The following is a 27,404-nucleotide window of genomic DNA, read 5'->3' on the forward strand; positions in this document are numbered from 1 at the left end:
GAAAGCAGTGTTCAGAATTTGAATTACCTGAGTGAGCCTGAGCAGGTCCCAGCAGATTTACAGATGCTTAGAATAAAAGGATGCTTTTATAAGAATAAGTATGATTAATCTTATTACTACAACCTTGTTTTAGGCATTAACAGTAGCTGGTGACAAGATGATGAGATCTTTAGATCCTGAAGTTTCAGTGAACCTTGAACAGAAGGAAATAAGTTGACAACTATCACATAATGGAATTGCAAGTATTCAAAGATGACAGAAAGGGACATCTGTTTCCAGTCAGTGGGCAGGGCAGTTGGTTTCCTGTAGACAGCTGCTTGCTCTTTCCATGGAAGGCCACCAAGTGCTCAGAGGTTATAAATAAGCAATTATCAGAGCCCCTTCAGAGAGCATTAAGCAGAAGGGTAGTGACTTTCTCATGTTCTTTTTTTGGCCTGTTATTAGCAGTGGTAAGCCACATCTATGTGTCTGCATGTGTGCAAATATCCTGCGCAGGGGTTATGGGCTCCCAGCACACATTTGTTGCTCATCTGTTGGCATCTGGGGCTATGAGCCAGCTGTTCTTTCTGGGTGGTAAAGGCACTAATTCTAATTCTTGTAGCCTCATTCCTGTAATTGTACCCAGAACCTTGCCCACTCGGAAGCCCAAGGAGCTCTTTTTTTTATGAGGAACCATTGTTGGACCCTATGCCATGTTGGTCCAGAATCGGAGGTGGACTCTTTTGATCATCAACTTGAAGGGAGAACCATAAATGGGATTAAACAGAACCAGACCCAGGCCACCTTGTTTACTTTAGAAGGCAGATGAAGGACCTGGAAACACATGTTTTGCTAGGAACAGAATAGGAAATAGTGCCCCTCCTCCCATCAGAGAAGGTTCTACAATTATCATATTTGGCTGAACAATAATAGTGAAGTTTTCCCATACCAGATCCACCAGCACAGACCTGCCAAGAGCAGCAGCAATTTGCTTGCCAGTTCATGAAGTCTTTCTAAAATTATGTTTTATTAAAGTCTTTTATTTCACTTTCCATGAACATTTACTGTTTGCCTACTACAAGCCAGCCCTTCACTAGATGCTGGGGATGGAAAAGATAAGCCATGGTCCACAGCCACAGAGGGCCAGGCTAAGTGCTAAAGAGGATGAAATACGTGAGGCGTGAAAATCTTTTTCTGCTTTTTACTGCTGCCTTTCTCAACTTAAGAAAAATGACACTCTCAGTGTTGATGTGCATCCAGCCAACATTTCTTTCTGTAAATTGTGGAGGCTGAACTTGCAATGATCAAGTCCAGATTCTATCTTGCCATTTATGTCCACCACAGCCTGGGGATTACTTAACCCCTGGCTTCCATTTTTCTGCTCTAAAATGGACATCATCTTAAGTGCTCCTGTCATCCAGTGACCAAAACAATGGACATGGAAATTTTGTGTATGTCTTGGGATGATGCCAAGATCCAGGATAGGAGTACTTATGATGGCTTTGATCTGCATTGTCTGTAGACATAGGGATGAACAATTTTTTTTTTTTTTTTTGAGACAGGCTCACTATGTTGTTCAGGCTAGTCTTGAACTCCTGGCCTCGTGCCATCCTTCTGCCTCTGCCTCCTGAGTAACTGTGACTATAGGCTCAAGCTACCATACCCAGGGTTGAACAATTTAAATCCGTTCCGGCTTTATTTTTCTAAGAATGCCACAGGTAAAATTATGTAATTCTATCATTTTTCTGTGCAGTTGTTCTCTGGCCACGTAAGATGTTACAGAAAAATGATAGTATAGTTTCACCATCTGGTTTTCTGAACGGTGGACTTTTATTATTAAAGGATAATTCTTTTCCAAATAGCTGACATGGATAGGGGAAATAAATACTAGCCAGTAAGTTGCTACTCAACTTAATTTTCCCTCCTCTGTGCAAGAACAAAATGAGTTGATAATATGTTATGTACAACCATAAAACAACCCCTACCCTCTCCTCCCCAGAGGTCTGCTGTGCCTCTCCCATTCACAGCAGAGTAACAGAAGGCTTGATGAGAATAGTGGAACTGTGGACAGTAGACCTACCATAGTATTTAGATTCATTTCCAGAGGCTGCTGGCAGAAAGTACCACAGACTGGGCAGCTTCAACAACAGAAATTACTCTCTCATGGTTCTGAAGGCTAGAGGCCCAAAGTCAAGGTATTGGTGGGACTGCTTCCCACTGAGGGCTGTGAGAGAAAATCTGGTCCAGGCCCCTCTCCTAACTTCTGGTGGCTTTTTTTGGCACTCTTTGGCATTTCTTGGCTTGTAGAAGAGTTACCCCAATCTCTGTTTCCATGTTCACATGGTATTCTGTGCGTGCGTCTTCGTCTAGATTTCCCCTTTTTATAAGGATTAGAGCCCACTCTAATGGCCTTATTTTAACTAACTCTATCTGCGGTGGCCCTATTTCCAAGTAAGGTCATTTTCAAAGATACTGGGGTTATCGACATTTGAATTGGAGAGAAAGGATACAATTTAACCTATAACAGTATGTACTATACATATTTCTCACTAAGAATTAACCAAATAAAAGACTGGGTTTTATCATGTTGCTTTTTTGTTTGTTTTTGATAAATGCCATCGTGCTTTTGTTTCACAGAAGAATAATTGCAACTGGAATTGGGAAGTCACAAGAACTTCCAGTTGCTTACTGTTTTTACCAAATTCAGATAAAAATATATTATTTAGTGGGTCTCCTTTCTGCCAGGCATTGAGCTAGCTGGTGAGAATATAAGAATGAAACGCGTGGTCATTGCTCTCAAAGAGCTAGTACAGCAGGTTCCAAGTAATGATTGACGTGTGTGCACAGAATAAAATCAAAATTGTACAGGACACAAGCAACTTTAGGGTGTGGTCCAAGAAACCCTGGGGATTTCTTGAGGATTCCATAATCCCCCTTCCGTCCACAAGATCCTGGAGGGAAGTAGAGATTCTTACCCCCAGTACTTAAGGGCCAGCACCACATTTCAGTCAGAGAGGACGTGCTCAGTGAGCAGAACTGGGGGCAGGGATGGCGGGAGAGGGAGGGGCTTGTAGCAAATGACATTGAAGGACACAGAAGAGAAAGAAAGATCCTGAGGTCAGTAGGATCAGGCGTCTTGGACTGAAAGTTGGGATGGGTTAGATGAGGAATACCTCATCTGAGATTATAATGAAATAATGAATATGGATGTGATTTTAAATACTTCTATAAGCATACAAAGTTTTAACTTGTAAATTTTTAAGTCTAGAGTTGCAGATTCCAGGCTAAAGTTCTCAGTATTCATGGGAAATTTCCATAATTAAACCATCTATTTTAAATGTAAATCTTTTTTTTTTTTCTTGTAGAGACAGAGTCTCACTGTACCGCCCTCGGGTAGAGTGCCGTGGCGTCACACGGCTCACAGCAACCTCTAACTCTCGGGCTTACGCGATTCTCTTGCCTCAGCCTCCCGAGCAGCTGGGACTACAGGCGCCCGCCACAACGCCTGGCTATTTTTTTGTTGCAGTTTGGCCGGGGCTGGGTTTGAACCTGCCACCCTCGGCATATGGGGCCGGCGCCCTACTCACTGAGCCACAGGCGCCGCCTAAATGTAAATCTTAATTGTGTCATTTGGCTGTTTAAAACCCTTTACCAGCTTCAACCTGGCATTACAAAATTCGGGATTCCTAATAAGACCTAGACCTAACACAGCTTCGCTCCTATCCTGTGGAGCTCTCCTGTGTGCTCTGTGGTCTGCCATATTAGTTTCTGGAAGGTTCCAGGCTCTCTGGGGCTTTGCCTATCCCTTCCAGTCACATGGCCCCTCCTCTGTCACCCGCTCACCCATCTCCTACTGTTTCCTCAGGCTTCAGGGATCTTTCCTAATTGCTCCCCACTACTCCCCCAACCTTCACCTCCTCCCAGAGTATCCCCTTGGTAACTTCCGTGCCATTTATCATTCATTTCATGTCTCGTTTTCCAAACCACCATCAGGAGGCTTTGGAAGGCAGGGACTGTATCTCCCTCATCACCCAGGGTACCCCAGCATGGAATATCGTGTGTGGTATAATAGGTGTTCAGTGGGTATTTTGCTAAATGAATGAACGAAACACACTACAAGTGGATCACGTCCCCCAAATAAGCTTGAAATTTAAAAATAAAAATATGTGATTTATTACCTGACACAAAAAGGTTGCATTTTAAATTATTGTGGAGTTAATCTAGTTCATATTTAGTTGATTCTTGGAAATATTTGAAAGCAAGAACCAGAGGTGTCCAACATTTTCTCTTTTCTGCCACATGTTGGAAGAAGAGTTGCCTAGGGCCACACATTAAAGGCACAAACACTAACAAAGCTAACTAGCAAAAAAAGGCCCCATAGACACCTGACACCATAGATAATTGAAAAAAGTCCTGACAAAATTAGCGTCGTTCACAGACTGCAGGTCGGACACTCTGAACAAATGAACTGAAAATGACTTAATAGAAACTTCTCTTGAGGCCACAGGACCGTGGGAGGACCTCCCACAAGGTTCTCAGGCCTCCCTCTCCTCCTCCTTCCCTCTTGCCCCGCGTGTCTGTTCTGCATCTTCTTGGCCTCCTGCACACTCTTCATTCTTTTCTCCTTCTTCTCTTTCCCATGGCTAACACACAGGATTTGTTCTGATACAAGTGCACAGACCCTGGCTGGTCTCCATGCTGAGAAATCCCACTCCCTTCACACACACCTCCTGGGCTGCTCCACGCACTGGAAAAGATGTTTACTAAAAAGATGAAAAATCTGCATTTTATCACCTTCATGGGCTTCTTTTTTCCCTCTAAAAAAATTCAAATTTTCCTTTTGGGGCGCCCGAATCATTCCCCATCCCAAAATAGGCCAGTAGCTGTCTATGTCAGCATTCTGAACTTTTTTTTAGTAATAATTCCAATTAGTGTCTCTTAAATCATGGGACTATTCTTGGGCCAGCAGAGTAGGAAACTAAATAATAGGATTTGTGTTGTAGTTAGATTGAGTTCTCACTGAGAAATACGTCTCTGCGCTCAGAGATTTAAAAGGTTTGAATATTCATAAGGTCTTATCTAAGCCCTTCACTGGTTATTAGTTCTTCATATTAAGTGAAAGATGTGTAAATCCTCAGAGGTTCATGGTATATCCAGGCTGAATACATCCAAACCTTTAAAAAGGACTGGCACATTGAATTCTCAGTGGATGTTCATTCTTCTCTGCTTGTCCGCTCACATAACAAGGTTCTCTTTACACATCCTGCCATCCTTCCCAGACTGTGGCACAAGCCCAGATAAATTGTGAACACTTTGTCTCCAAAGCCATATTTGATTTAGCTTTATTTTTATACCATTTATCTTCTTTTGCTTCAAACATTTTACATTGACACAGACGGCTGTGAAAGCAGAACACCCAGATTTGGTACCACTGCGTTCATGTTCTCTTGTGTTTTGGCTTCAATTACAGTGCTTTTAATATTCATGCAGTTTGAAAAAATAAACATCCTAGGCTATTTCCTCTGAATGGGAACGTTATGGTTTCAAACCCTAGAGAAAACAACTGGTAAGTTCTGCAAAGCCACATTTTCTCCCTGTCAGTTGGAAAGTTGCTCCAGCTTGGCAGAAGTAACAACCTCTGTGACACTTTGGGGCTTCCCAGAGCAGATGGCCAGGGGGCCTGGTGTAAGGAAGAGGAAAAGAGTCAGCACACATGCACATTTTAAGATTCCCTTTGGAATAATAGATATTGGAATCATTTCAATTGATTCAAAATAGTAGTATTTCTGTCATAAGGGATGCAGGAGAGGATCATTGATTCCAGTTCCTTCTTTATTCAAATGTACATGGTTGGAAATTGTTCCTCATCCTCTCTCCTTGTTTTGTATTGAGCCTGTATTGATATTCACCTTTCTAAACTTAGATCAGCTGGTCCCTTAAATACAGAGAAGAGCTTAAATCGACTATAAGAGTGAGGAATATAGAGCAAGAATATCACATAGATACGAAAGCCCATCTGTTGAGAAGTAACTATTCTAAATAAGAGAAACCTGACATTTAGAAGTGGTGTTTCAGTTATAGAGCACTCTTCTGAGTTCCTGTGTGGGAACTGTTGCCCTAGGTCACATTGCCAAACTCACCAACTCCCTTCCTCCCTGTTTCCTCCAAGACAATGGATTCCATGTTCTTCCTTGATGGTTGAGTTGTTTCACACTACTTTGGTTTCATTTCTCTACTTCTCAAAACTTTTCTGCATCATTTACTTTTTTTTTTTTTTTGAGACAGAGTCTCAGTTTGTCACCCTCAGTAGAGTACTGTGGCATCACAGCTCACAGCAACCTCAAACTACTGGGCTTAGGCAATCCTCTTGCCTCAGCCTCCAGAGTAGCTGGGACCACAGGTGCCCGCCACAAGGCCCAGCTATATTTCATTGCTGTTTGGCTGGGGTCGGGTTTGAACCCACCACCCTCGGCATTTTTTTTTCCCTCCGGAACCATGTAATTTCTCTTTATGCCTAAAGCTAACAACCTCTATAAATCCCTAGATTATATTCGACATTGCACTGGCTGACTCATCCCTACCACTTAAAACTAAGGATGTTGAAAAGACAAACATCTTCTGCCTCCCCAGAGCTGTCAGCGACCACATGGGCTGGAATTGGCCAATGAGCACAGGAAGAAGTGGCTAGGGCTTGCAGCCTGAGAGCAGAGCTGGGTGGAACTGTCTTCTCTTCCTTCCTTGAAGGCAGATGTCATGCCCACTTCTGCAGCAGCCCTTCTGGGACCATGAGGCCACAAGCAAGGGGGAGAAAGCCCAACACTAAGGTGGCAGTGCTGGAGGGCCAAAAAGCCTGGGCACCCGACAGCCAGAGAAAGCAAATACTACTACAGAATTCTTTTGGGTCAAAAATCAGTCGCTATTTGCTTGAGCTACTGTTAGTTTGAGTTCTTAGTTACATGCCAACAAACTCAGCCTAACTGATACTGCCCTTGCCACAACCCCAGAACAAAACAAAAATAAAAACTCTGCTTCTGGGACTTCTTATGCATTTTTTATTATCTCTGTCCGCACTGGCTTTTCCCCTGGCATGTCCGAGCTTCCCTAACTGAGCCCCCAAAACACCTTCAAGGTTCTTCTCTTCCCACTTTCAATGCCTCTGCTGCCTTGCCCTGTCTCGTTTGCTTGCTCCTTGAACTATGCTGTCTTTTCTCTCAGCAGTCATAAGTGTCTGTCTTGTTCCAAGGCCTGTAGGTCTCCACCCTTCTCCGCTCAGCCTCTCTGCAGCATTTTTCCGGCCCTGTTGATGCTCTCTCTGCTCCCTGTTCTCCCCCAGTCCCTTACTCCTTCTCCGTTCCTTCTTTGTCCCTTGAAAGAATTTTTCAAGTTTCTGTTACACTTCTCTCTCTAGTTTCTCCCTTGCTAATTTTTTTCTACCCTCCACCCAACTTCCAATAGCAGTTCTATGTAAGTCTCCAGTCTGTTCTACCTTGGTCCAGTTTTGAGTCTAGCCTCTGTTTCTGGCAGCTGGGTTGTAGACCTTCACACCAAGTCATTCTTGATACTGCCTTAGCCCCCTTCCTCAAACTCGGTGTTCTAGCCTCCAGTTCTATCCATTTCCCTCAGCACAGTTCCTCACATCTTTCCTGCAATTTTCATTTCTAGTGCTACCTGCCCAGTGATGGCCCTTTCTTTCTCATCTGGGTGAGTGCAATAGCATCAATCCTGATATAGACCCAGCTGGATACCTCCCACTCCTGAACTCCCATGCCCAAGACCTCAGGTCCTGTCCTTGTTTCCTACTAAATATTTTCCCAGTCTGTCTACTTGACCTCACCTCCACTGCCCTCACCCTCACCCTGGCTGTCACCAACTGCCATGTTCTGATCCCCTTGGCTGTCTGCTTCAGGTCTGCCTCCTCTCTGTTCTGTTTTCTACACTGCATCCAGAATATTCTTTCAAAAATGGTACTCAAACTATGCCACTTCCCTTTTTCAAACTCTTTAATAATTCAGAGTTATATTTAGAACCCCAGTCCTTTACATACAAACAAGTCCCAGCCTTGTCTGGCCACATCATCCCGTCAGCTTCCCCAGGCGGTACTACCCAGCCACCCTTCCCGCCTTCCAGACATTCCCATTCACTAAGGTCTTGCCCACTCAGTGCCTTTGCACAATGCCATTGCTTCTGTGCGCAGCACTTCACACCCTTGCCAAGACTTTCTTACCAGGGTCTACACCATTTGGGCGGCTCAGGTGAAATTCCACTTGTTAAAAGAAGCCCTCTCAGGCAGTGCCCATAGCTCAGTGGTTAGGTTGCCAGCCACATGCACTGAGGCTGGCGAGCTCAAACCTGACCTGAGCCAGCTAAAACAACAATGACAACTGCAACAACAACAAAAAATAGCCAGGCGTTGTGGTGGGCACCTGTAGTATCAGCCACTTGGGAGACTAAGGCAAGAGAATCATTTAAGCCCAAGAGTTTGAGGTTGCTGTGAGCAGCGATGCCACGAGGGGCAACAGCTTCAAACTCTGTCTCAAAAAAAAAAAAAATAATAATAATAATAAAAGAAGCCCTCTCAATTCTCTACAATGGCATCAGAATGCTTTCCTTCATTGGCATTAATGACATGTTAATATTAATTGTGTTATTTGTTTAATGTTCTGTTTTCCTCTCCTTTAAAAAGTCAGCACCTTGGCTTGGCACCTGTAGCTCAGCACCTAGGGCACCAGCCACATACACCAGAGCTGACAGGTTCAAATCCAGCCCGAGCCTGCCAAACAATAATGACAACTACCACCAAAAAATAGCCGGGTGTTATGGCAGGCATCTGTAGTCCCAGCTACTTGGGAGGCAGAGACAAGAGAATTGCTTAAGCCCGCGAGTTTGAGGTTGCTGTGAGCTGTGATGCTACAGTACTCTACCCAGGGTGACTAAGTGAGACTCTGTCTCAAAAAAAAAAAAAAAAAATGTTGTCACCTTGAGATGTGGAAGTTTGCGTGTTTTGATTTGTTGTTCATTATGTTCCCAGCAACTAGTGCAGTGTATTTCACTGGGCTCAGAAGTACTTTTTGGATGAACAACAGAAGAAGGCTTCATGCTGTCTCACTGCCTATAAATTGGAATCTCAGTCTGTGAATGACCCCATTGTGCAAGGCCTCTAGGTTCCAGCGTCAACAGACCTTGCAAGCCCTCCCTTACAGTGCCCACATCTGGGACATGTGTTTGGGCCGGAAGGAACTGTTCCTCACTGGTCCCTGCAAACCTTTGTGTCGCTGCTCCTGCATCTCAAGTGTCCTCTGATAGCTATTTTTTAGTCTCAAGACCCTACCCATTTTTTATAAAACTAGTTCCTTCATGATGCATTTTGGATTTTTCCTCCCCTGTTGCCCCATGGTACAAATTGAGCATCCCTAATCTGAAAAATCCAGATACGAAGTGCTCCAAAATCTATAAATTTCTGAACGCTGACATGACGCCAGAAGTGTAAAATTCCACACCTGCCCTCATATAATGGATCACAGTCCAAATGCAGACGCACAGCGGTTTACTCAGCATTTCCAAGGGGAAGTAAAATTACCTATGTGTATAAGGTGGATATGAAACACAAACTAATTTTTTGTTTAGATTCGAGTATCCCACCCCCAAGACACTTCATTATGTATATGCATATATTCCAAATTCCAAAAAGTCCAAAAATTCAAAACTTCTGGTCCCATACACTTCAGATAGGAAATACTCAACCTGTATATTGTTATATCTTTATTATAGCTTCTTTTCTATGCTGTACAGAAGTTTTGCATTTTTTTCCTCTGCTGAGCTAGAAAGTAAGATAGTGGCAGGGCAGTTGTGTCCCTTGGGCCTTGGTGCCCACTGCTGAGCACAGGGCGCTGTCTGACAGATGCGTTGGGTGCACAGGTAGGCTGAGGCAGCCGGGGCTCTGCATACTTCCCAGGCCAGAAGAGAGGACTGAGGAATTTGTGTGAAATACCTGAGCCCAACTGAAGTTCCCGGCCAGTTCCATAAGTTCTCTTTCTTATGGAGAAGAAAGAGACTCCATAAGAAACATAAATTAGGACCAGGTGTGGTGGCTTATGCCTGTAATCCCAGCACTTTGGTGGGCTGAGGAGGGAAGATCACTTGAGGCCAGGAGTTCAACACTTGTGTAGGTGACACAGTGAGATCTTACCTCTTAACAAAAAGTGAAATGGCATCCAGGAAAGGATAGAGCCAGAGAGTTGAGGTTTGGAGACCTCTAACAAACATAGCCACACCCTGTGGGCCTGACATGACTTCATTCTCCTAAGGAAGAAAAAGCATAGCACAAAAGTATTTTGGTTTAGCAGACTGAGCAGATGGTGTGCAAATGTGGCCTTCAGATCTCAGAGAGGAACAGAAGGGACAAAGTCCTCTGGTGTGGTCCTTGGAAAACAGCACCTACCTCCAGTCTCCGGGGACTGGTTAGAGAAGAAACACCAGGGAGCATTCTGCTCAGGGTTCCCTGGTGCCTGTTTTGCCACAGCTTTGCACAAGAAAGAAACCTTTTCATCACTTCAGCAATCACTGCCCTCTCCCCGCAAAGGGAAATAAACAGAAAAATGTCTCTTTGGATCAACTCTTGAGCATCAGCTATAGCTACTCTCACAAGAGATCAAACCACAATACTTGCACCTCGTGGTCATTGGCATCAAAGGCTGCAGGTTTTCTTTCCACCTAATTTTAATATGTTTGTGAGCCTTGGGAGGCTTAATTAAAACTGCAGGGGAGCCAAAGTCAGCATATAAAGAAACTGTTTTGATGCTTCAAAAACCCAAGCAAACAGAATCTGGATTATTCAATTAGGTATGCTTATGGGATTTGTCTTGGGTATTTTGATTGCTCAAAGCCTGCTGGGGAAGTCAGTCATGCGCTTTAGACCTGAAAGGAACCATAGTTAATGCCCCCCAAATTTGGCTTTTCATCTTCCTACTTAGGCTTCCCATTACTGGTGCACTGTTGCCAGCGGCACGTGAACTTTTCATTCTGACTTCTATTTCTTCAGCTTCTCCTTCCGCTGCTGCCAGATTTCATGGCAGGGCCTCCTCAGTTTCCCATCTCTGTTCTACCTGGCTCGTGGATTTCCTTCCCTCTTTTCACTGATAGTCTTTGCTGTCCTGAGCACAGGGTTGCCACAGAGGCAGTGTAGCCTGGTAGGGTGGAAAACAGGATCTCCCAGCTACAACACTTTTGTCTGCTTGGCCTCCCACAAGTCTCACCTCATCTCTTTGCACCTTGTAACATCACCTGCAAAATGGAGATGGCAGAAATTGCACCAACTTCATAGAGTTTACTCTGTTAATTCAGTTTTTTAAAATTCATGTTAAAGTGTGCTTACCACAATGCCAGGTGCGGGATGAGTTTCAGTGAATGTTAACCATGATCGTGATCATGGCTAAAAGTTTATGAACTGGTGTTAGCTTGAGGGTGCTCCTGTGCTGAGCTTTTACTTGCTTTCCTGGTGTTTGTACCTTAATAAAGCAGGCCATGTAGAATTTATACTATATATGCTTGTGTCATGGGAGCTGCCGAGGACATGGGTGCAGAGAACATACCCCTCCTGTGAGCACAACACGACAGTCATGGGCCAGAGTCACAAGAGCACGCACTGCAGGACCTACAGACTTGACTCCCTTGGTGGTTTTTACCCCGCCCAGCTGTGTGACCTCTGAAAGATTATTTGACCTCTCTGAACCAAATTGTTCTCATCTGTCAAATGGAAGATAACACTGTTGTTGGAGGGTCATCCACGTGCATGAAAGTAAGGGAAAGCAAGTGACCGGCACAGTGCCTGACAACGGGTGGTCATGCAACAACTGGTGGCTATGGACTTGTTATCATCATGGAGGAGAACAGGGGAGGAAGCACATCATTCTGCCTGCACAAGCTGACAAGGAGATATTGGAACTGAATCTTAAAGGAGGAAGAATTCTCAAAGCCAGAGGATGACATAGTGGGGCATTATCAGCTGAGTGAAAAATAAGACAGGCAAAGAGGGTGAAAAAGGACATTGGCAATTTGAAGACATTTGGACAGTTGGGCATGGCTGGAGTTCAGGCTGCTGGTGATAAAGGGTGGGAAGCTAGGTTTTGAAAAACCACCAAGACCAGGAGTAGAGTTCAGATACTGTTCTAGAGAGTTAGATTTTGCCAGGTTTTGCATGTGCTTACAATCCCAGCTACTGTTAGTAAGTGCCAAGTACTCTACTCAGCTGTTTATATATGTCATTGGATGTGAAGATAAGGTTTCCCATTTTACAGATGGGTAAACTCAGGGTCATAGAGATTAAGTTACTTAACTGTTAAACTCACCAGGTTTAAACCATGGCGTGTTAACCAGATGCCTACCTGAAGCACATGTCTCACTTGATAGTTCATGTTAAATTCTGTTGCCCTATTTTTGTGTGTTATATTCACTTATTGTCATTCTACTTGGATACATTATGCACCCAAGTGCCCAGAGTCCTATAATCTGAACTGCTGCTATCAAATCCACCTCCTCAAAATACTCACCACACATTTAGTTTCGATGAGGTCTACACAGGTGTTTCCTCTGTGGCTCAAATGGTTTAAAGTGGAGACTCCCTACATCCGGCATGTTCAGCTGGAGTCACAGGCCCAGCCCATGCTCTGTGAGTGAGTTTGTCATGTGACAGCCAATCCTTGCCATTTCCCACATTGGTCAGCTCTGGACATAGAACAGATGTTGGGGATTATAGGGCAGGATTCAGGAGGCTGTGGGCCTGAGCGTCTGCGGAAGTCATTTATTGTGGAGACGCAGACAAGCCCCACGGCGTCCTCAGTGAGAATTCCATGAAACGAGCCTCAGTGGTCCTGCATATCACAACACACAGCAGATGTGTTCCTGTTGCCCTTTAAGTGGAAGAAAAGTGGTAAATCATCATCTTCAAGTCAAACTGAATGAGGAAAGGAAACAATCCCAATCCCACAAATTTTCATCTGTGTTCTAATCTACGAATTAATTAGCAGGATCAGGACACATAAGCATTAAAGAGTGCCCTGAGGGATTCCATGGTGCTTCATCGGAAGATGGTTTGCAGAGCACAAGAAGGTTGACCACGCTCCACTCCCCAGCCCAAACCCAGGAAAATTCCTTTAAGACAAGGCTTAGTTTTCCCCAATGTGACACAGGGCCGTTTCTTCCTGGTCAGTTCTGGTTATCCTGGAGTTTGCTCATCTAGCTCCTCCCTGAAGTCTGGCCCGCCCCATAGCCCACGTGCCAAGATACTGACTGGGAGGTCTGAAGCCTGAACCCCTTAGGCTGTGGCGGAGTTTCACTGTCTGCCCAGTGAGCCAACCTGCCCTGTCCTGAGCACTTAGGGAGCAGGTGGCTTCCTGCTGTCTGCTCTCAACAAGGTTTCCGAGTCATACTCTGTAAACTCTAAGAACCTAAACTACTAAACTATACACTTCCCATAGCCATCCAGTTATGTCTGTTGCTGCCTTTCCATGAATGCTGTTGGTTTAAAAATCAGATTATTTGAAGCACCACAAAGAACAGGATGATATGATGATAATTTTCCTGACCGGTAATGGTCATCTAAGAAATATTTAGAAATAGTCAAGTATTTCAATGAGGATTCTAAGAGCAATAGAATTTGTAATGCATGTGTCTTTTCGCTTCCATTTGTTCCATCACCACCTTATTTAAAGTTCATTAAGGATTCCAGTAGGAAGACTGGCAAGCAAAGATGTGTGCACAACTGTTAGTGCCTTAGGGTTGATTTGATTTTTTTATTTTCGGTTTTTATTTAAGAATGCAGTGCTTTAATAGCACAGATATAATCTTAGAAATGTGTCGGCAGGTGATTTTGTCATTGTGCATGCCCCCTACAGTGTACCTACACATGCCTAGGTCCCGTAGCCCAGCACACAGCGTGTGACTGTACTGAATACTGTAGGCGATTGTGATACACGGGTAGGTATTAGTACATGTAAACATATCTAAACATTCAAAGGTACAGTAAAAATGAAATGTAAAAGATTTAAAAAGATATGCCTGGAGGGGGCACTTAGCATGAATGGAGCTTGCAAGGTTGGCCGTTGTTCTGGGTGAACCAGTGAGTAAGCGCTCAGTGAACTCTAGGACAAGGACACTTCTGTACACTTTCACACTTTCGTGCAACTGGGAGCGCAGTAGGTTTTTTTATACATGTGCCAGCATCACTACAAACATGTAATGACTATGATGTTATGAGGTGATGTAATGATTATGGTGTTATGAGATGTTAACAGTGTCATGAGGTGGTAAGAATCCTTCAACTCCATTATCTTGGGGCACCACCATCACATATGTGGGTAGGCAGTGAGCAAAACATCCATAGATGGTGCATCACTGTATGTTTTGATTGTACATTCATCTTTTTTTTTTTCTGGGATAAGCATAGAAATGTTTCTGCTAAGGAGAACAAATTAACAGAATAATTTATTAATTTTTTAAAGAAAAAGAAAGAAAGGAGACATAAAATTATATATCATTGGCATTTAATGCTGTGAGAAACAGCAAAATGTACCCTTACAATAAATAATCTATAAATGATAGTCTCAAATACAGTAGCAGAATGCGCTCACTGAACTACCTTGGGCTTTCAGAAAATTCTTTTCTAAAATTTTTCTTTTCTAAAATAACAACACGTTGCACTGCCAGTTTCATAAACTTTTCTTGTGAAAAATTAGAGAAAAGGCTAATTATCATATTTTTCTTCTCTTTGTAACCATCTTTCATTTTCCAAAACTAATGTAGACATATAGGAAAATGGTTTGACAAAAGCAAAACAAATACCTCACCTGTCTTTATGACATTAGGTGAACAAGGTCGAGATGACTTTATGAAGAACATGTATCAAATGTTATTTACATATTAGTCAATTTTAAGATGAGAGAAAACCATGAATGTAGAAGGCTTTCTACAGAAGGATCAGTCAAAATTATTCATGTTTTCTCATGTCTGAGAATTTTGAAACCAGGGAAACTATATTGAAAAGATAAATTGAAGTCCACTGGAAAGGGAAATGTAGCTGAAGTGTTTCCATTAGGGTATGATGAAAAAAAAAAAAAAACTGGATCTGTTTTATGTAAATTTTCAACAGTGACCTGGTAAAGAAAGTCAAAAGTACATTAATTAAATTTACAGAGGCAGAAAAGGTAAAGACCCAGGAGGTTAAACATAGAAAATACAGATGGACTGAGAGAGATGAGAGGAAATGGACGGACTTTTACAGCATGGTATTCAGCTTGGAAATATGCACACAAATACGGTGGGGAATACTAGCCGAAAGACAGATAGCCAATTTAAAGAAAAAGTTAATAAAATGTTGAGTCTGAAAAACCATAAAGACCAAAGCCAGGAAATTACAAAGCTATGGATCCCACAGTAACTGTAAATTAACCCCATTGCACATATGTAGTATTTCATATTGCTGTCTGTGGTGTTAACTTTCACACCTCAGCCTATGTGTGTGTGTGTTTGTGTGTGTGTTTCTCGCCTGAATTAGGTTGTAAAGGGATCAAAGGTGCTAACAGGTCACTCAGGAGCCCCCAGTCTGAGGCTATTCATGTGTCTTGCAATGAAGCCAACAGGGAGAAAGCTTTGATTCCAAGTCAGATTGCTCACCACAGGGGCTGGGATGAGACACACACTTCTTGACAATTGTAAAGAAGTGGTGAGTGTCGTGGGTAGATGGAAATCTGCACCACATTCCAGAGACAACACATTGGATTCACACGCATCGCACTGCCATTTTCCCCAAGTGAACTGCTCTCTAATTCACTGGTGGGCTCCCTTCTCCTTTTCTGCCCAGGTACCATACTGATTTTCCTCTCCATAGAACCCTTCGTCTTAGTAGGCTCCTTACAGGTACTGAAATGCAGTGTCTTCCTTTTAAAGTTTCCAATCTACTGAGCTGGTAGTTCTCTTTATCTGGTTTGGGATATTTATTTGTTTGTTTGTTAACATTTTTCAGTCCACTGACATGATATCTGTTCCAGCATGTGACCGGAAGTGTGCAGACTTCTTCCTGAGTCCTATTTGAAGCCATCTGTTGTCTAGTTTGTACATCTGCTTCTAGCATCTTCTCCCTTTCTTGGTCAGGGAAGGACATTTGTTACTGAAATTTCTTCTTCAGTAGGTCCTTGGTCTCAGGGATTCGAAGAATGAATCCATGGACCCCACATCAGTGGTAAGACAGGATTTATTTTACAGAAAAAAAAATACAGAGAAAAAGCACCATAGCTCCTGGCAGAGGAAAAAACCCAAGTCAGAAAAAAAATCTCCCCCTGGGTCCTTTATCTAGGGGTATTTATATAGCCCTACAAAAGAACAGATACAATCTCTTCCTTTACCTAGGCCTAGGAAACTTACATTAAATTGACCAGGTTGGGGAAATGGGTGGTTCCCTGTTCAGCCACAAGTGCAAAGGGGAGGGAGACAGAGACCAAGGTGGAAACACCATGGTGCTCTCTGAGCTGTCATCCTGGAGGTGTTACCCCAGCAGTTGTCCTGCCCTTCCAGCCATTGGAGCCTCCTGTGTCCCCTCTCCCCGCCCCGCTGGTTCCTTGCACCAACACCCCCAGGGCGGAGATGGCAGGTCCTCCCCTCAGCTGTGGCAGAGCTGGCTGGAGCCCACCCACCCTGGATCACGTTGTTTTTCCACTTTCCTTCCTGATTTTTACCACATTGCAATTTTTCTCCCAGTCTGGACAACTCTTCCATTACTATGTCTTCATGGTCCTTGGACCAGCTCAGTCTCCTCTAGGCCCCTTTCCACACCCGCCTTCCACCCCTTGGCGGGGGCCCCACCCTCAAGCTACCCTGTGTCTTCTATGAGATCTCAGCCTCCAATTTCCCTTGACTCACAACAATCCCTTGTTCTCCTACTGCCTGCAGCCCTCCTTTCTGCTAACACTGCTCTTTGCCTCCACCATCCTTATCAGCCTTTCAGACTTGCAGTTGGTGTGCAATAAATAATTCCATAAATCCACTCTTACCAGTTCTCCAAGTCTTGGTCTTCCTTCCACCAAGAGAGCTCCAAAACCCATTGATTAAGTGATGTGGCCCCTGAGGTCCCTCGCCCTTTCTGGTTCTGGCATGTCCCCCTGTCATTCACTGCCTGTGCTACTAGGCTACCAGCACTTCCTGGGCAGGTCAGCTGATCTAGAGCCTGAAACTCAGGCATCCCTTCATGCTGGTGGCTGGGCTCTCTCACTCCCATTTCCACTCCCCACAAAGTGGTGTCAGAGGTTTTCAGCTCCTTGCTGCTCTGCTCTAAACATCTGACTCCACCTCCTCCCCACCCAAGAGGTAGAGGCCACTGTCCACCAGTTCTTCAATACCCTCCCTGCACCCAGAAGGCCCTCACGGTGTCATCTTGACTTCTAAGTCAGCTCCCAACACCTTCCTTATCTCTCCTGTCTCCCTCCCTCTGCTGTCTTGCCTTCCTGCCAGAATCCCTCTGGGCTTACCCCACATTTACTCACTCATGTTGCTGCAGTGCACACTTCCCCTCTGATTTTCCTAAAATGTCCCTCACCTTCAAAGTGCAGCTGCAACCTGGGTCTTCCTCCTCCCACTAGGGCATCATGGAGAGCTGGCTGTTTCTCTTCCTCCTACCTCCTCAGACAGGCATCCCCCAGGTTCTAGCCTCATGCCTTCCCTTACTGTGTATTCCATTTCTTTGTAATGTCATGCATCGCCACAGGTTCACTCATCAGCGCAGTGCAAATGACTCCAGCAGGTACGGGACTCTGCAAGGCACAGAGCTTGAGCTGAGGGTCCAGTTCTGGTCCTGGCTCTGCAGTGTCTCAGCTGTGTGTTCCTGGCCAAGCCACTTGACCTTTCTTCCCTGGATGAGTAACCTTGTCTGTAAGAGGGGGATGACCATGATGCCTTCCTTGCGGGTTATTGGGATGATGAAATGAGCTATAATAATTCATAGGAAAGGTTGGGAATGTTGCATGTCCTGCGACTTTCCCAGGTGTCACTACCACCCTCATGAGCCACACATGTGCATCTCTGTGGAGTGCTCCACACCCAGGCCTCTCTCTAGAACCAGAACTTTCAGACTTGCCTCAGAAAGGGAGAGTCTGAGCCTCAGAGCCTCAGATCCCATCTCTCCCTACTCTCTTCCCATCCCTCCAATCCAGGCGTGGCCCCCAGCTCCTTCAGGGGCCTCCCCCTGGGCCTCCCAGATACTGCCTGCACTTTGAATGCTCCCGTACCTGAAGCTGGCTGTTCCCTGCCCAAAACACCTCCTGTGGCTCCCTGATGTCTCTTGAACTCAGTCTGAGCTACTCCATCTGACAGGCTTCTATCCTTTGCAGGCCTCCCTCCCCAAATGTGCCCTAAACCCAAGCTCACTGCTGTTCTTTTACAGAACAGATTCTTTCCCCCACCCCTTGCAGCTTCCAGCAGGGTTCTCTGTGCCTCCCCTGGCTGAAGTGCTCCTCTGATCTGCAACTGGGTGGAACTTCAGTGACCCTACAGCTGGGACCTCCTCTCTTCTAGAACCCATGTGACTCTGCCTTGCCTTGGAAGTATCCACTCCTCCTGCCCTGACCAAAAGCTGATTGAGGGCCAGCACCATCCCTCTCACTCTCCATGCAGTCCTGGCACAGAACACACTGGATTGAACTTTAATGAGTTCATTCCTATGCCCCTTAAACCCAGCATCTCCTGCAGGGCCTCCGTCTACAGGTGCCACTGGCTAGGGCCAAGAATGGACTATATCCAAATTGTGGCAGATTTCACATGGAGAGACAAAGGCCAGGGAATGAAAAACCCAGCCTATTCAAATATTAAGTTGCTATTTGCTCTATATCTTTTTGAAAGTAAATAAAAACTTGACCACATTGTTTGTCCCCCACAGCCCCCTGTTTAGTGCCCTCCTAGCTCCACACTCCTTGAGGTAGAAACAGTATCCTATGTGTGAACCTGTAGAAAATACAAGCAATACTGTATGAGTATTGTAGGGGTTTGAAACCTTTATATCTTCAGCATAAATATTAAGAGATTATGTCATATGTATCGTCCTCCTCAATAGCAGGGTTTTTTTTAATTGTTTTTGAAGTTTATCCATAGTGATATAATTGTAGTTCATTCATTTTAGTGCTGTTTTGAGTTATATAAATATGCCAAAATTTATTTAGTCTCCTATTGATAAACATGTAAGTTTTCTTTTTCTCTTCTTGCAATTGCCAAAAATGCTACAGCAAACACTCCTGACCATATCTGTTTGTGGACATAGATGAGTTTCCTGAGAGTATATAACCCAGAATGGAATGCAGATTGGAAATCTCTCCGTCTGTGGCTTTTCCTTACCGTTGTTTATGCGTTTTCCATTTTAACGCAGTCCAGCTCATCTATTTTCTTTCATGGTTTTTGCTGTTTGTGTATGTGTGTTTTCTAGAAGCTTAGTCAGAGTCATAAAGATACTCTCCTATATTTCTTCTAAAAATTTGTAAATGCATTTCACTGTGAGGTCTTTAATCTACCTGGAAGCATGTGCATGTGGTACGTAATAGGCTCTGATGTTTTCCACCTGGATAAGCAGTGGCAGGTATTGGCGAGATAAGCAGCGTCCTGTTCACTTCCCCCGGGGAACGGTGCATTCGACTGCTAGATTTCTAGCATTATCAAGTGAGAGTTTTCATGTCTAGGCTTAGAGCCTTGGGCATTGCACTAAGGGGAAGGGACTGAGCGGGGCCTTTCTTCTGTTTTGCCCACATTTTAGTGTATAAGAGCATTTTCCTTCAGAGTTTGAACCTTGAGAGGGTCTGAGATAGCCCATAGTCCCTGTGTGGGAGGCCTAGCCTCTCTGGAAAGTCTCGGAATAATCATAGCACCTCCCGGATAGGTCAGTATCAGTACCCACAAGCTTCATCTCCCCGGAGAGCAGCTGTGCTGCCAACTGCAGCTTCCTCTCCTCCCTCAGATTACATCCCTTTTGTAACATGATTGTAGTCACACACTGCATAATGACATGTTGGTGAAGGACAGACCACATACATAACCCTGGTCACCTAAGATTATACTGTATTTTTACTGTACCTTTTCTGTTTAGTTATGTTCAGTACACAAAGACTTGCCATGGGGGTTGCAGTTCATCTGCGTACAGTAATCAGCATGGTCACATGTGGTTCAGCTCCATGCCCTGGGATCAGCGGGTTATGCCACACACCTAGGTGTACAGGCTGCGTCCCATCCAAGTGTGTGTAAGTATGCTGTATGATATTCACCCAACAGAGAAATTGTCTAATGATGCTGTTTCATGTCTCAGAACATGTCCCCATCATTAGGTGATAGATGACTATGTTCTGTAACCTGCCAGTGCCCTCTGGGATGATTTAAGGACTAAGGTATTATTTTTACTTCATAGGCACCTACCTTAGTAGGACTTGTACTACTGAGGAACAGTGAGGAAGAGTGAGGAACCATGAAAGCAATCAAACCACACCAGCTGTCTACACTGTGAGATGATGATCAGTGTTGTTTACTGAGTACCAGGACATAGCAACTTCTGCTTTACTGAGTAATGCAGGACAGCTTGCTCAGTTAGCACAACTGCAGTGTGCTCAGGGAATGAAACATTCCCCAGGAACAGTCTAATTATTAAACTGTTATGTTTTAAGCAGAGTAGAAAAAGATAAGGGTTAGTGTAGTTAAAGAATTAACTTACATATGGTAAAGCTAGATTGGGATTTTGGAGCTAAAAATGGAAGCTGGATGATGCAAATTTAAGGGCTTATAACTGATTAAAATAAAAGCTATTGAAAGGCTAGCAAATTATACTACAGAAAATATTAGTAAATTATGCAGTAGACAGTAAAACCATTGTCTTTTAAGAATATGCATCTCTGAGTTGGAGAGAATTGGCTGCAAACCCTGACTGTGCCTCTTCCTGTGTGGACTTAAACTCAGTTGTTGAGCCTCAGTTGCCTCATCTGAAAATGGGAACAATTAGTAACCCTTTTGCAAGAGTTTTTGTGGGGCTTAGAAATAATAATAATAATAATATACAAGGTAGTACCTAGGAAAGGGGTTTGATAGAAGTGAGCAGAAATTGAAACCAAGGCCTGTGTCACTTGTGCTGAGGCCAGGACATCCACTATGAAATGGGAAATGCTAGGGAAGAGGGGCAAGGAGTGAAGGTTAGTTTTAGACAAAAATATAAAAATACGCATGTGTATGATGTGGGATACTGGGGGCTTAGTGTGATTAAGGCGTGTGCTGCCAAATCCTGATGTGCATCCAGCAGTGTGTATGAATTGACAAATAACTATTAAGAGTCTGCCATACTTGCCCAGCCTGTCAAATGCATGTAGATTCCTGTAGATGAGATCTGGGGGCATGTGCTCCCTGCATCTTCACATCTCTGAGAAGTAACTGAGATCGGCACGTAGGAAGTACCCAAAAAGCACTGGTAGAAGGAGGTGGAGTTGGTGGTGGTTATGACGTTACTGGTTTCATGAAAGAAAGAAATCAACTTTAAAAGTAGAAAGCATTATTTTCCTTTCTCAATTTGGTACTTGGGATGGATACTTTTTTGCAGTTTTCATTGGTTGTCATAAAATCTTTATTAGGTCAAGTCTTTTCTCCCCCAAGAACATTTTTCTATTAAAAGAAAAAAAAGAATTCTGTTACTAGAGGAGCAGTGGAAAGGATGACAGCAAGAGAGAGTGAGCTGAGAGAGAGATGAGGGGAGAGACAGAAGTAGAGACGGGAAGGGGAAGAAAGAGAAACAGGGAAAGAGATGGAGAGAGAGAGACAGAGAAGGAAAGAGTGAGAGAAACCAGAGGAGGGAGAGAGATGGGCGGAGAGACAGACAGGGGAAGAGAGAAATGGAGAGAGGGAGACAGAGATAGGGGACTGGGAGGAGCTGGGGAGCGAGAGAAATATGCAGAAGTCCCTGGGGTCGGGAGCTACAAGCAGCTACTGAATTTCAGTTGCAGTTGTCAGAGTTAAAGCAAACATTGGAGAAAATGTCTCATCAAGGAGTCCCAGATTGTTCTGCTCTGGGAAGGCCGGCCGAGGGCTGGATGGCAGCCAGCTGGCAAGGGCTCAGACGCCTGGTACCGAGTTCCAGCCACTGAGCTCATCGAGTCCTGCTAAGTCATTTTACAGTCAGAGCTGTTTCCAGATCAGCACTTGGTACTATACAGATGCTGGGACTGGGGGAGGAGAGGTGGGATTTGAAGAAGGAAGAAATATGTGCTTATTTTTGAAGGTTTTGGCAGCAGGGCGGCCCAGAGCTCTGGTAGAATGGAAAGTACTAGAGCATGAACACGGCTCGCCGCCCATGAGGCACACCAGCCTGGAGCTGGGCACTGCTTCTGTCTTTTTTTTGTTTGTTTGTTTGTTTTTTGTAGAGACAGAGACCCACTTTACTGCCCTCAGTAGACTGCCATGGCGTCACACGGCTCACAGCAACCTCCAGCTCTTGGGCTTATGTGATTCTCTTGCCTCAGCCTACCGAGCAGCTGGGACTACAGGCGCCCGCCACAACGCCCGGCTATTTTTTTGTTGCAGTTCGGCCGGGGCTGGGTTTGAACCCACCACCCTCGGTATATGGGGCTGGCGCCCTACTCACTGAGCCACAGGTGCCGCCCCTGCTTCTGTCTTGATTTTACAGAGAGGAAACTGAGGCACAGAGAGGTTATTTAACCTGCTCCAGTGTTGCAGGGCCAGGCTCAGAGACACAGTTCCATCCCAGGTGTACCTGAATCCACGGCTGTCACTGTCCCCCACACTCAGCTGCTAAGTCAGTCCCTACGCGTCCCACAGCTCTGCCCCTTGGCACACGCTCACCTTGCTTAGTGAGGAGGAGGGGACCAGAAGGCTGTTCCCAAGTGGACCTCCCTCCCCTCCTGTGAGTCCTTCTCGTAGATCTCAATTCTATAGATATAGACCCTAAGATATCCAACCAGATGGAAGGCAAAACAACTTGACCCATAGCCATGAACAGGAGGAGCCTGGATTTGAGCACAGTCATGGTATGGTTAAAGGTCAGTTGCTCAGGCCTTTCTATGCTGCCCCCAACATCCTTGGCTCTTGCTTTCATTGGCCATGAATGTCCTGTGCCCACTGATTTATACATTATACGATAAAATGTACATTATTTTCAACCCCAAATTTGTGTTTGAGACTGTTAATTTAACTCTCAAACTCACCATGGAATGTCTCTGACAGGGGCAGAGAGAGGACATGCCCCTCAGAGGCCCAGGGATGTTGTATCTCAAAAATGATACTCATTTGAGGTCTCTGGTTGTAGAGGAAAAAAAAAAAAGTCACTCACATGTATTATGAAAATGTTATTGGTTGTAATATGAAATGATGTGTGTTCCAAATGTTTGGGTGAGACTGAAAATCCAGGCAGCTGTGTCTTGTGAGCATGTGATTTGATATAACTACTAGCACACTGGTTTCTCATTTAGGATACAGGGAAGCTTGGCCCAGAGAAGTGATGGATAAGGATTTTTCAGGGAGATAAAATATTTTTTATTTGAAATGTTTGTGTGAATATGTATATTGCTATGAAAGTTCTGAGACAGACTGTGTTACAATCCATTATTTCACTTCCACGAAACACAGTCAACAGTGTCCTTTCTCATTCACCCACACAGGTTTCAACTTGCTGGGCTCATTGATGTTGTTGGGAGGGATTCATTGTTTCTGTCTCTGCAGATTTTATGTTTCTTGATTTTTTTGTGTATCTCAAAACATTCATAATGACCCCCATACATGTTATTATGTGACCTCGGTTGTTTATCGTCATCATTAATTCCAGTGAGAAAAGTAGAAGCTCAGAGCATCATCCTTCCCAGGGTCACTACTATCAAGCCCTGCTGGTGGCTGCTTTTCATCAGCACCTGTAAGCCTGCTGTTGCGGTGGGGACAAGAGTAGTCTTTATCATTATCAGAGACAATTACTGTACAGAAAAGCTGGACAGCCCCGATGGTCTCTAAGACTTCAGGCTCTGAAATTGCTTTTCATTCTGTGATCAGTTAGACAAGCAGATGGCCATGGGCTGTTGAATTCTGTGTAATTGGAGGAGTCCCCACAGCCCCTTCAGCCCCCTGGAAACAGCTGAGGCTCCAGAGCACGGTCTGGGCTGGGATTCACCTTCCTCTTCCTGAGCCTGGGATTCAGTCACCATGTTCAGCCTGGTGTTGTGTAGCCCTGTGGACAGCACTTGCTGTGAGCAATGATACCTTCTTCTTTCCTTTTCTGTTTGGACAGAAAGTTATTGGAGAGCATCCTTCCCCATCAGAGAGCAATGTCTGAGCATCCTGGGTAGTAGTCTGTGAAGATGAGAAGCCTGGGGTAGCCCTGCACAGTGAGAGATTCTTCTGCATCAATTCATAAAAACAAAAGGCAGCAAATAGGCGTTAAGTGCCAGGGGATGATGCTTATACTGGAGTATAGGGAATAAACTTTAGCTTTCTATCTGCAGCCTTCTCTGTGAACACTCACTGTCTGTGACCTGTAAACACCTTGTTCCAAATGTAATTTGAGACTTCTGTACCATGCAGCTCAACTCTCATGCCCCTCTGGGAACAGTGGTGGATAAGCCTTCTCCTGGCAATTGGAACAGATCATTCTCTTTAGTACCCGATTCTCCCTTAGAACTCATTCATGAATTTTTAACTTCTCTGATGACCATGTTCTAGGATGTCTACTTAAGAACTGTCATCATAGTCAGTAGTGTAAACCAGAAATCAGTTGTAAGTAATGTGGCTGAAGTGTACCCAGTGCCAAACACTTTTTACAGTGCTTTACATTTATTAATTCATTTAAGCCTCATAATAACCCCATGAGGCAAGTGCTATATTTTTCCCATTTTACAAAGGGAGAAACTGAGGCAGGGTGGTGAAGTGATGAGTAAATGGCAGAGCCCTATGAGGATCTTAATGCGGTCTGCCCATGCTTGCTATGTGCTGAACATTTATATCCCTCCCCAAATTCAAATGTCAAAGTCTTTACCTCCAATGGGATGGTGTTAAGAGGTAAGCAGATAACTAGGGTTAGCTGAGGTCATGAAGGTTGGGCCTTTACGATCAGATTAGTGCCCTTACAAGCTGGGAAATCCGGGAGCTTGCTCACACTCTCTCAGAGTCTATGCACTGAAAAAGAAGTCATCTGAACACACAGTGAGATGGGGGCCTTTTGCAAGCCAGAAATAGGGCCCTTGCCAGAACCTGAGCATGCTGGTACCCTGATCTTAGATTTCCAGCCTGGTTGGGGACACCACAACATGAGGAACTGTATTAAAGAGTCATGGCATTAGGAAGATTGAGAACCACTGGGTTAGATCAAACATTTGTTCTGTAAAATTGGGTGCTGAAGAGAAAAATAGGGAGTTAAAACAATGACCATTACTGTGAAAGGAAAACAAATTAATAATTTGAGGAATTTAAGGGGCTCACCTTTCTCTCGAGTAAGTAGCCAAAGTCCAGTAACAACATTCTACCTCTTCATACCCTGTTTGGGAAAACTAGGAAATGTCTTCTCACCATCAAAACAAAAGTTTAAATGTTACCCTCATTTCGAAACAAGAACACACTCTACTCTGGATGTCTTGGGGAGGGAGTCCATGTTTGCATCAGTTTCCTTTCCAGAGCTTCTAACTTTGTCTGATCCTTCCTGCCTGCTGGTGGAGAGTGGCCCCCTCTTGTGAAGCTTCTGCCTTAAATAGCTCCTGGATGGTAATAATGTTTGCCAGGGCAGCCCCGCCTCATGCACAGTGTCATGACCCTAGTAACCCGTTAGAGAGACTAAAATCAAAAACACCGGCAACACCAAATGTTGGCAAAGACATGGAGCAGGGGGAGTGCTCTTACATTTGCTTTATTCAGACAGCCTCTTTGGGGAACTCCTTATGGGTTTCTTTTAAAGTTAATCAAATATACTTTTTATGTGACAGAGCAACACCACTCCCAGTTGCTCACCTCACCAAATTGGAAGCATATGAACACATACACACACATCAGACATGTACAGCATGTGCATCGCAGCCTTATTCTTAATTATAGGCCTAAACTGGAAATAACCTAAATATATCCATCAACAGGAGCTTGGACAAACAAATTATGAAATAGCCATACAACAGATGCTATTCAAAAAAATTAGAAGAGTGAGTTACAGATGTGTGCAACAATAGGGATCAATCTCAGAAACCTTATGTTGAGTAAAAGAAGACAGATTTAAAAGAATTCGTACTTTGGTGTTCCATTTATGTGATATTCTAGAATAGGCAAAACTTAACTGTAGTGACAAGAGTCAGGCAGTGATTGCCTGTGGGAAGTGAGAATTGTCCGAAAGGGGCCCTAGATTAGTGGAATGTTCTAGACCTTGTTTGGGGTGGTACAGGCAGTTGTCAGAACTCTTTGACCTTAAGATTTGTGCATTTTCATGTATTTAAATTATAACCTCCAGAAAGCATTGCCTCGGGTCATCTTGGAGGGTGAATATGCTCCTTAAGAATATAAAGGCATGCTTTTGAGAAACTGTTATCATGTTATTATGTTAATAAACCACCACTGACTTTTGGCATTTCAAAAAATAGTAAGGTCTATTGATAAAACTCTCTTATGCTTCAGTGAGAAAAACATTGATAAAGCCCACTGTCAAAAATAGTGTGTTTTGCAGCCTTAAAGAAAGATGGAGACTTTACTCTTTCGTGTTTACATGGATGGAGCTGGAACATATTCTTCTTAGCAAAGTATCTCAGGAATGGAAGAAAAAGTATCCAATGTACTCAGCCCTACTATGAAGCTAAATTATAGCTTTCACATGAAGGCTATAACCCAACTATAGCACAAGAGTATGGGGAAAGGGCCAAGGAAGGGGAAGGGAGGGCGGAGGTTTTGGTGGAGGGAGAGTCATGGGTGGGGCCACATCTATGGTGCATCTTAGAATGGGTACAGGCGATTGCACTAATGTACACAGCTATGATTTAACAATAAAAAAAAGAAAAGAAAAAAATAGTGTGTTTTCTCTACCTTTTGTTTTTAATGACACTAAATTTTTTAGGAGTATTATTTTATAGGCAATTGCCTCACCCCTCCCACCGTAATTTGCAGGAGATAGGGAGGCCACGTTGGCAGATTCTTGTGCCAGCAGCTGTGGGTTTACATGTACTTGGTGCCGGGGTCATAGGCACGCCAGTGGGTTGCTGGGTCCGCATCAGGACTAGGTGCGCAGGGTGGTTTTTGAGCTATCAGAGGTGCGCAGGTGCACTGGGGTCACATGGTGATTTATTCAAAACTTCATTTGTATTCACACAGAGTTTCTGAATCTTCAGAGGATGTGCCAGGGTATTGAAAGGAGATAACAACTCTTGTATTCAGGAAAGCTAAGCTTAAAATTGGCACCAGGC

At 44.2% G+C, this 27,404-nt stretch overlaps 1 protein-coding gene across 4 annotated transcripts in view; it reads left to right on the top strand.

The window, feature by feature from the left end:
• Positions 1–27,404, top strand: part of ATP8A2 (ATPase phospholipid transporting 8A2) — a 752,313-nt gene that overhangs the window by 653,411 nt on the left and 71,498 nt on the right. The window lies entirely within an intron of this gene.

This window comes from Nycticebus coucang, chromosome 15 (assembly GCF_027406575.1).
Source record: "Nycticebus coucang isolate mNycCou1 chromosome 15, mNycCou1.pri, whole genome shotgun sequence".
NCBI classification, from domain to species: domain Eukaryota; kingdom Metazoa; phylum Chordata; class Mammalia; order Primates; family Lorisidae; genus Nycticebus; species Nycticebus coucang.